Raw genomic sequence first — 9,637 nt, 5'->3', positions numbered from 1 at the left:
TGGCATCCCTGATAAACATGAATGCCAGTGTGGGCTCTTTCTTCTTAGTCACATGTCAACACAATCCCTAGCATCCAACTCATGTGCTATTGTTGATCGTCTATATAAATAGCTGTCATGTGTGCTCCCAGAAAATTCTGTGTACCACTCAGTAAAGCAGCCCCAGATTTTGAAGACAGTTTTCACACTGATAGAGTGTCAGATGTGTCTGTTGCAATAAAAGTGCTTCCTGTATAGGCTTGAATGAAGTGCCACATCTATGAAATCAATGGTACATTAAAACTAAAGAAATCTGGCAATGGCATAAAGCTCCTTTTCCACCTGTTGCCTTTCTGTCAATGTCTGTGACTTAACAATGAATTGATGCTCTAGGCGGTGGCACATCTGATTATCTGAAGAAGGGATTTTCCCGAAATGCATTGGGTGATTTTAATAAAAGCGTGACATGTTGAAACAGTTATTCTCCTGCGTTTTTATGAACAGCAAGGGAACGAAAAATAGTATAATGGATTGAAGAAAATTAGAGAAACAAAAGGATGAATATTATTGGATAAAACTGTGGAATAAATGAAGAGTTGATCATGGATTTAATTCATTGGACTCATTCAAATAGGCTGTGCAGCTTAATGGGGATCGGAATGCGGTGCCCTTATGTTCTTACTAGATTGCAGCGCAAGTGGGCGGAGCACGGAGTGAGCGAGCACGCCGACAAAGCAGAAATTGCGGAGTACATAAAACAAGGAACACAAGCAAAATAAAAGGAGTACAAGGAGTGCATCTCACCACCATGTATAAGTTATTGAATTAACTTTCTGCCCAGACTGGCGAGATTGCACCCAGGATGAAATGAAGAGTGGAAAAAGTATTTTAGACCGTGTTAATAACATCGTCAACGCAGGAGTTATGTTTCCCTGCCATGCATGATTGTTTCCACAATGAAATTGACCCTAAAATATGATTGTGATTACTTAGCAGCAAGCATAGGTTAAATACAATGTAAACGTGAAATTTTTAATGGTTGATGTAAACTTTGTCATTTTCACTCAACATTTTGAAGGCTTGCATATTCCCTCGTTTAGAGTACTAATATCAGATAGCTACTTGGGTGGGGAACATAGATTTCAGTTTTTGTGATATATGTACAGGGGTATTCTGGGTAATGGAGTTGAACACGCCAGCTGTATCTGAGTGAGTCGTTACGTAACTCCTGTAATCCAGTGCTTAGTTTAGCATGTGCCTTAGGGCACGTGATAGAGCAGCTGATGGTATTTAGGGTGATAAAGTTGAGCATTCGCCATCATCGGTTTGTTGCAGTTTTCATTGACGAGAGGAGTGGGAGCAGTGCGTGGGTGCTTCAGTGAGATGTATTGGAACAAAACGAAATATGAGAGGAAATTCAGAAAAGCTTTTTGATCCGAAGGCAGCACATGTCACGGTAAGCGCGCAGCAGAGCACCATTATAACTGAGATCATAAATAGGCCCCAGGGGAGAACAGAAAGTTAGGAACCAGTTAGCATTAATGGATACCTGGATATTAGACATACGAGGTAATCGGCTAGTTGAGACATTCAGCATGAACAGTGCTTGAAGAAATAAATGAGCCACAGACATTGAAAGAAAAAATGTTTTTTGTAAAGTTTGAATGATTGTGAAATATGGTTGTGGTTAGTTTGTTTATTGTATTATAAGTATCATTAGGGAACTGATCGTGATTAATTTTGTTGTATCTTAGAAACCCCTGAAGAAGGGATTTTCCCGAAATGCATTGGGTGATTTTAATAAAAGTGTGACATGTGGAAACAGTTATTCTCCTGCGTTTTTATGAACAGCAAGGAAACGAAAATGAGTATAATGGATTGAAGAAAATTATAGAAACAAAAGGATGAATATTATTGGATGAAACTGTGGAATAAATGAAGAGTTGATCATGGATTTAATTCATTGGACTCATTCAAATAGGCTGTGCAGCTTAATGGGGATCGGAATGCGGTGCCCTCGTGTTCTTACATCTGAGTATCTGTCACAAACAACGTGATTGGCATCGGCATGCTTGTGAAGTGCTCAGGGTGTCTCCACTGACCCTGTGGAAAGACTGTAGCTAAATTGGGCTCCAGCTCCTAGTCATGAACTACTACAAAGATTCCTTAAAGTGAGTAGATTAATCAATTTTAATTTTAAAAATAATGTAAAAATAAGTTCAAGTAAAAGTAGTTATATTGATTGTAAGATTATACATAATTAAAAAAATTATTAATGCACATGAAAAGTTTTTTCCTTAGATAAGAATGTATTTTTCAATTTAAACCTCAGAAAAATAATTTTAATTTAATTCCATATATTTCCATTAATTACAGTTTTAGTTCAAAATTACGTTTAGCACTGCAGCATTTTTATTTCTTAATGAATTTACATTAATATTTAAAATAAAATATTTTTTGTATTTATTTTTGTCTAAAATAAACTTTTGATTGTTTTTCTATATGTTACCACAAGGAGATATTTACCATGCCTGTATAGTTCAACTTGCTTGATTTAAACCCTGGTTGTGTGCTAGTAACCTCTCTTGCCTACAAATATTTTTGGTGCTCTGCACCAAGCGATCGTAAATGAAATAGTCAGATGTCGCACCAAAATCACAAGTACAAGATTACCCACATAGAGTAGCAATGTACCTAGTGACTTTTTCAGTTGTACCCTCTATCCTGCTAAAGAATTTATGTCTTCCAAAAACTATATTTACCTTTTCCCCAAAAATAATTCTCATATTTTTTGACATTTCCTTTGTGGGAGTTTCCCCAGTTACTTTCTTGTACACTGTGGGGCTAGCCCGTTGATCTGCTTTCTCAGCAAGCTTCCTGGGGTCAGTTAGCTTGCTACCAACTAGGTGCTGGCATAATCCTGCAAAACAAATTCTGAGCATGGAGTCTCACATAATCAAATTGGACAACCCATTGTAATCATTCACTTTGCTGCCCTGCACCCAACCATTCTGTGCCTTGCTAGAGTAATCCATAAACTCTACCCAGGACTGGTTGGGGAGGTCCTGGCAGTGTCCGAATGGTTGGCACTACTTTTCAAGGGTCAGCCCAAGCTTTGCAATTAAAATGGCTTTCATTGGAGTGTACATGTTTTGGGCCCCAAAGTCTATTTTTAGCAATGTGTTCCGGCCCACTGAAGGTATGTGTTTCAAAAGACCCCACCCCTCCCAAGCTCTTCTGGGAGCTAGCGGACCCTCAAGGCTACCTTGCAGGCAGAAACCCATGTGCCTACGTCAGCTACCATCACATACCTGGGCACTAGATCCCTGGGAATGCGAACTTCCTTTGTCTCCCTCAGACACTGCGAGTATGCTGCCAATATCACTTCTAGACTCTGCCTGTCTGGCTTTGATGTCCAGCTCCTTTAGACTCAGTTCCTGAGCCAGCAAGATTTTATTTTCCTCTAGGGTTCTTTAAACCTTTTTCTCCTCTGCCTCCATCTTTAATTTGGCCATTTGCAGTTTGAATTCCCTCTCCTCCTTCCTCTCCACCAGTTCCTCTGGGGATAGGCCATGGGAAGAGAGTCTGCTCCCTGCCCTGGCAGTGAGTTCCATTCTAGGGGTCAAATCCTCCCCTTCTCCTGCAGGTGACTCCTCCATCTCCCCATCTTCTCATGTTGTCTCAACAGGTATGGAGTGAGCTTCTGTCCGCCACTCACTGCTATTGGCACCTGCACCATCCTGGTGGTGCCCTTGCCAGGAAGTCCAAACTCCTTATTAAAAAAAGCATTGAAGTACTGGGAGGCATTCGAGGTGGTTAAGCATGATAATAATGAGATGATGATCTTGACAAGCTCAAAACAATTATTAATGGTCTAACTTTAATAACAGCTCTGAATATGAGACAGCCTTATTGATGATGCCTTTTCCCTGGCATTTTATGGTGCCTTTAGAGACTTTGTGCTTATAGTGAAATTTAAGTCTGAAATGCACAGGGGTCTGAGGTTCCAACATTTATCCCGGTTGGGAGAAGACTTGGCCATCACCATCGCCTGTTCCAAGACTGATCAACAGGAGGAAGGGAGATCAGGCAATTTGAAACTAAGCAGGGAACCTTTCGGGCTGCTCGGTGTCCACCTTGAGGAGTTACCTGAGCATGTGGCCTACTGGCCTGGCAACGGCCATCTTCATCAATGCTGATGAAGTCCTTCCGACTTGGTACTAGTTCAGTAGGGTACTTTCCTTTTACATGAGAGTAACAGTCATTGATAATTCAAAATTTGGCGGCCACTTGATAAGGATGAGAGAAGCCATGTCTGCAGTGGAGGCAGGTCTGGACGATAGCATGGTTCATAGAATGGGGCGATTGATAGTTCTAAGCACTAAATGCTACTACCCCAACTTTAGGGGAAAGCTCACCTACTAACACTTTAATTTTACTTCTTGAATTTTGTACAATAGTGCACGTGACTGCAAACAGTGTTTGGATTATTGGTCATTCATTTGTAAGAAGAGCAGAAGCAGTATTCAATCTGGGAAAATTGTGACGATGGGTGGTGGCGACTGTTCTGGGCTGGTGTTGGAGGCCTTCACATGGATGATATTCACTATCTGGCATAAAAGAGAGCAAGATGGGAGAGCGGATGTACAATAACAGCCAGAGTTGCCCACTTTGAAACTGGGGAACCAGGTTCAAGTCTCTGCATTGGCTCAACATCCTTTGAGTCTGGGTAAATCACTTAATCTCCCTGTGCCAACTAAAAATTAATGTGTCCTTGTGTAATGTAACCTGTGCTCATGTAAAGAATTCCAGTACCTTCAGGTTAGGTTCTTACTATATAAAACTTCCCAAAAAAACAAAAGAGGCTGGGGGCTCAACCCACCTATAATCACTACTCTGCATGTCGATGGTAATGATTTGCCGGAATTATGGAGTAATTACCATGTGGTGATTGCATGGTGCTAGTTTATATCTTGTAGGGTTTGGAGGACGTTTTCTGCTACAAGGGGCCTTAATGAACTGTTAGGTGCCTCAATAGCCAACTGAGGAACTTGTTTGGAGCAACTCACTTGACCATTCCCTACTGGTGTATGAGGGGAGGAGCTTCACCTGCCTCCAGAGGGGAATTTGTTGTTTATCAATACTAGCCTTTGCTGTGCTGCGTTTCCACCTAACCCAATAAAAGGGACTGGGCTGGTGGAGATGGGATGGATGGTTAACCATCGTTACCTGCGGCATAGTAATTTCATGATTAGCCAGAAGGCAGGTAAGCACCTTGTTATCAGACCATTTTAATGGTCAGGCGAGTTTTTTTACTTCACCTTGTTATTAGCTAACCTTGTCAAGTCATAGGTAAGGTCCCCGAGAGTTAATTGCTGGCACTGGTCAATTTCATGGAACTGAATGGCCAGTCTAGTGCTTAACCATGACTGTTGTAGTAGCTTAAGTTAGATGATTCTTTGTTTAGTTTTATTGATGCTTGAAGTACATGAGGAAAATATTAAAATACTTCCAATGTCAAATAATTTGCTTTTATGTATTTTTGACGTGGTTTAGGTCTTTGCCCGGATGCCTTCCCATTTATCTTTGGTGGCTCTCTCACCTTATGAAACTCTGCATTTTTTACGTGTTATTGAAACATGAAAGTTTACTCTTTGCGTGTTTTAACTGTGTTTTGTTGATTCTTATGTTTTAATTAGGTTTTTGATGGTGCAAGGAGTGGGAGAATTCCACTGTAACTTCCACGCCAGGTCTCGGCCACATCTCCTTCTCAAATTCATTCCTCTCTGTTGCCCTTTGTGTGTTAATGTGGTTTTGTCCTGCTTCCAGAAGACTGTTTTATCATTCATGTTCCACATATGTTTGGCCCAATTATGTCCATCCTTTTGCCGCAATTACAGATAAGAACTGCCTAGCAATTAAAAAGTTGTTGCGAATTTTATTTTCGATATTTTGGCTTCGGTTGATATTGTTTCACCTCGCTAATTGAATATCTCTTCACCTGCTAATGGAGGATAATTGCAATTGGGTGAACAGACCACGAGCTTGCTCAGCAGTAATGCACTAAAAAGATGTATATACTTAATATATGGTGAATCCATTTTCTACAGTAATGATTCATATCACTTTGTCTTACAATTTGTTACTGAGCTGCCTACCAGTGCAATAAAAAGGTATTCATTGATTGATTGTGTTGTCATTTTGTGATGTAATGAATCACACCACTCAATTTTACATTTTTGTGTGTATACATATTTAACAATATGTTAATGGCCGTGTAGTTTTCTTTAATTGTATTGCGTTAATTTACTTCAATTCAAGAAGAAAATCGGTATCATCTTCAACATGCTATCTCTGTTTATCTGTCGTGAAATATCTTTCATGCTGGCATTTTTCAAATTGACAGCTTGAGTTTTGGCAAAAAATCCTGTTACAAGAAAGATAATCCTTCCAGGCAGTGTACTTTGTCACTGTCTAGTACGTTTCTAAAGTCTTCCCGCTCAAAAGCTTAGACAGGTGGATTGCTTTAAAGCACACGGTCTCACCTCCCCTAACTGCTTTCATCAGCTTTTGTCAGAGGCTGTCGCTGTGTGACTTGAGGATGTGCTCATATTTCTATTGCCCGGCTCATTCTAGTCAGATTGGATAATACAATTGGAGGCGCATGTAGTAGGTGGGGAGGAAAGTTCAGTAGCCTGCATGAATCATGGTGACCGAAGTCACATGCACAAGGTGTGACTTATAGAACATGTCCCACCTCTTAGCCACTGCTATAGAAAATACATGAACACAAATAGTAGTTTGTATTTCCTTTTCTATACCCTACCGCCATTTTGATAGTACAGTCAACTATCTCAGAATAAGTGACTGTCATCATTATTTATCTCACATCTTTCTGCAAATACAGTCTTCTCAGTATGCAGGATTATTTAGATAGAGGGTAAAGTGTCTATTGAATAAGTAGCACAGCATGTGCATCACAAATGTAGGAACATACAGAAATTCTCATTGCTGCGGGCTAGACCTAACTCATGCATTACAATAATACAGAAACAGTGGCTGGGTAATGGCGCACACTTCAATTGGGTCACCAGCTGTCCATAAACCATACAACTATTTGCGTTTGGTGCTTCATGAGGAGGGAGAGCCACCTAATCCCCCGTCAAAATGGAAGGAGACAAAAATCTTCTTCTTAAGTAACTTGAATATTCTCCAAGCACTCCACAGTACAATAACAGATGTAGTCTCGTAAATATATGTCCAATGTCTTTTATTCAGACATATGTTCTTTTGTTCCTTAGTTGTATCATCTATACATATTCTTGGTCATGACAGCTTCAAGCCAACACGTGTTTCGTCCATTAAATTACAACTGGACTTCATCAGGGCTTATTATTAGCATTTTTAATGTCCTTTGCTATGTCACCAAGACAAACTCTGTATCCAAGAACAACCTACTTGACCGTCTTCTATCTTTAACTTTGTAATGATTAGTGTGATCTTGCTCCGCAATCAATAGGTAGAGTACTCCTGTCGTCTGAGAAACTCCCAGCGTTGTGCCAAGGAGTATCTAAGTCCGATTTAAAGATATATATTAACACATACTCAAATCAATAAATAACACTACAATCATAGTCATTCCTTTCCTAGTGTTAAAGGTAATATGAAATGTGATCTTATCTGTAACATTATTTATGACATTTGTAACTGCATCTGCGCCATCAATGGTGAGGTCTTGGGCATTGCGTGTCAGGATTCAGGCTAAACACAAATGCACAATCACACATAAGGTGCACAGAGTTGGAGACTGTGGTGAATGTGCCAGTAGAAACTGAAGAGATTGGGAACACTAGATGACTAACTAACAGCCTGTTCATTATACTCAAATCCTGGTTTTAAGTGCACTTGCAGGTCAATGGTGGTGTTGGAAGCCAGAGTCCCAGTCCCGCACTACTGTCACCAAATGCGTGACCCGGGGCTCGCCACTCAACGTTATGCCAAGTAAGGACACCGTTTGAGATAGCCCTGCTCACCCCCTTAGTAGCTTGGCACGAGCAGCCAGGCCTATTTCCAAGGCACGAGTGTTCAGTATGTGCATCCACGCCCACAGCAACCCCATGGTGACACCACAAATGGACTCCACACAAGTTTGATAAAAATGAGTATAAACTTTATACAAAAAGATATACGATCAGACCACACGATACATAAGCCAACATAGTATAAAGGGTAATATTCGTTCCGGCTGGCTGGTAGGTTCAAATCCCAACCACCGCTTTCAAAATGCTATGCTGGTCGCAATGCGAGAATCACACATGTTGCAAAGGACAAACAATAGTGCACTGGGTAGCGATATAATCTTGTGCTGGCCAATGGATATATAGTACAATGCGTAACAATACACCCCGATACCTGCTATGGGAGAAATAATGCAATGTGTACCGCTACATTTATGTACTGCGCAATATAGAAATAATGCAATGAGTCACACACCAATCACGTACTTTGTAATGAAGAAATAATGCAATGCGGGCCTCTACAATCATGTCCTTGGCAAGGGAGAATTAATGCAATGCGTAGCGGTACAATCGTGTACTTCGTTAGGCAATAATAATTTAAGGCGTCATAAGACAGTCCGGCAGTTCGTTAGTAGCAATATTGGTAATGTGTTTTGCGACAATCAGCCTCTTCAATAACAGTTGCCCCCCACATGGTTCAACGGTGACACAGAGTACAGCTTATTACTCTGGCCCCTGTACTGCCACTTCTTTCGTCAGTACGGGCCTCACTCTGAGCCGAAGCAAAAGGCTCACGTCATAAGAAGGACTGAGAGGCCGAGAGAGTGTCTTTCCGAGCCTGCACCCTGCCCGGTAGTAGTCCACGTTACCTGGGGCGCGACCCCACTCTCCTCTCCTCCTTCCTTGAACTGGGTCTGCCGTGGAGAACTCTCTCAACGGGCCTCAGCGGCTCAGCGGCTGTGCCTGGCGCCTCAGCTCTTCCGGGGCTGCCAGTCCAGGCTGCGACTGTTAGGAAGATCTCAGGCGGCCGCAGGGCACATGTACCCCACACCCCTGAGATTACTTTTACTCCGGGTGCACGTTCACCACAGCACCCTCTGGGTCTCCTCTGGCACGAAGCCACATGCACAACGCTGATGGAACTTCACGTCAACTCCCAGTGCACGCTCACCAGGCACTCCTCCTTGTGGTCTCAGTTGGCACCAAGACACGCTCACCGCGCTGCAGAGACTCGCTTTCTTCCGGTTCACACGATGATCAGCCGATCACCTTCACAGTCCCAGGTTGCACCAAAGCATGCATGTTGCTTCACTGAGACTTACTCCAACTCCGGTGCCCGATATCCATGCGCTCTTCACCAACGCTTTCAGCTGCACCTCGACACGCTCACCGTGTCCGAGCCTCACTTCTCTACCGGTGCACTTGATCACCAGGCGCTCTTCACCAATGCATTTGATGCACCCAACACGCACCTGCACGTCTGAGGCTCACGCCACTTCCGATGCACACGTTGGTCAGGCTCTCCTCACCAATGCCTCCTTTGCACCACGACACACACCCTGCGAATCCGAAACTCACTCCACCTCTGATGCAAACTCCGACCAGATGCTTCTCACCAGCGCCTGCTGTGCACCACGACA

The 9,637-nt window shown here is 42.3% G+C and overlaps 1 long non-coding RNA gene across 1 annotated transcript; it reads left to right on the top strand.

The window, feature by feature from the left end:
* The first annotated feature begins 1,288 nt into the window (after positions 1–1,288).
* Positions 1,289–6,163, top strand: LOC146860292 (uncharacterized). The gene is made up of 3 exons (XR_014979129.1): positions 1,289–1,435; positions 1,961–2,150; positions 5,679–6,163. It is a non-coding gene; the product is annotated as an uncharacterized LOC146860292 (long non-coding RNA).
* Positions 6,164–9,637: the final 3,474 nt, after the last annotated feature.

The sequence above is a fragment of the Triturus cristatus genome, chromosome 3_1 (assembly GCF_964204655.1).
Source record: "Triturus cristatus chromosome 3_1, aTriCri1.1, whole genome shotgun sequence".
NCBI classification, from domain to species: domain Eukaryota; kingdom Metazoa; phylum Chordata; class Amphibia; order Caudata; family Salamandridae; genus Triturus; species Triturus cristatus.
The sequence above is the reverse complement of the archived record's forward strand: the minus strand, read 5'-3'. Positions and strand labels throughout refer to the sequence as shown.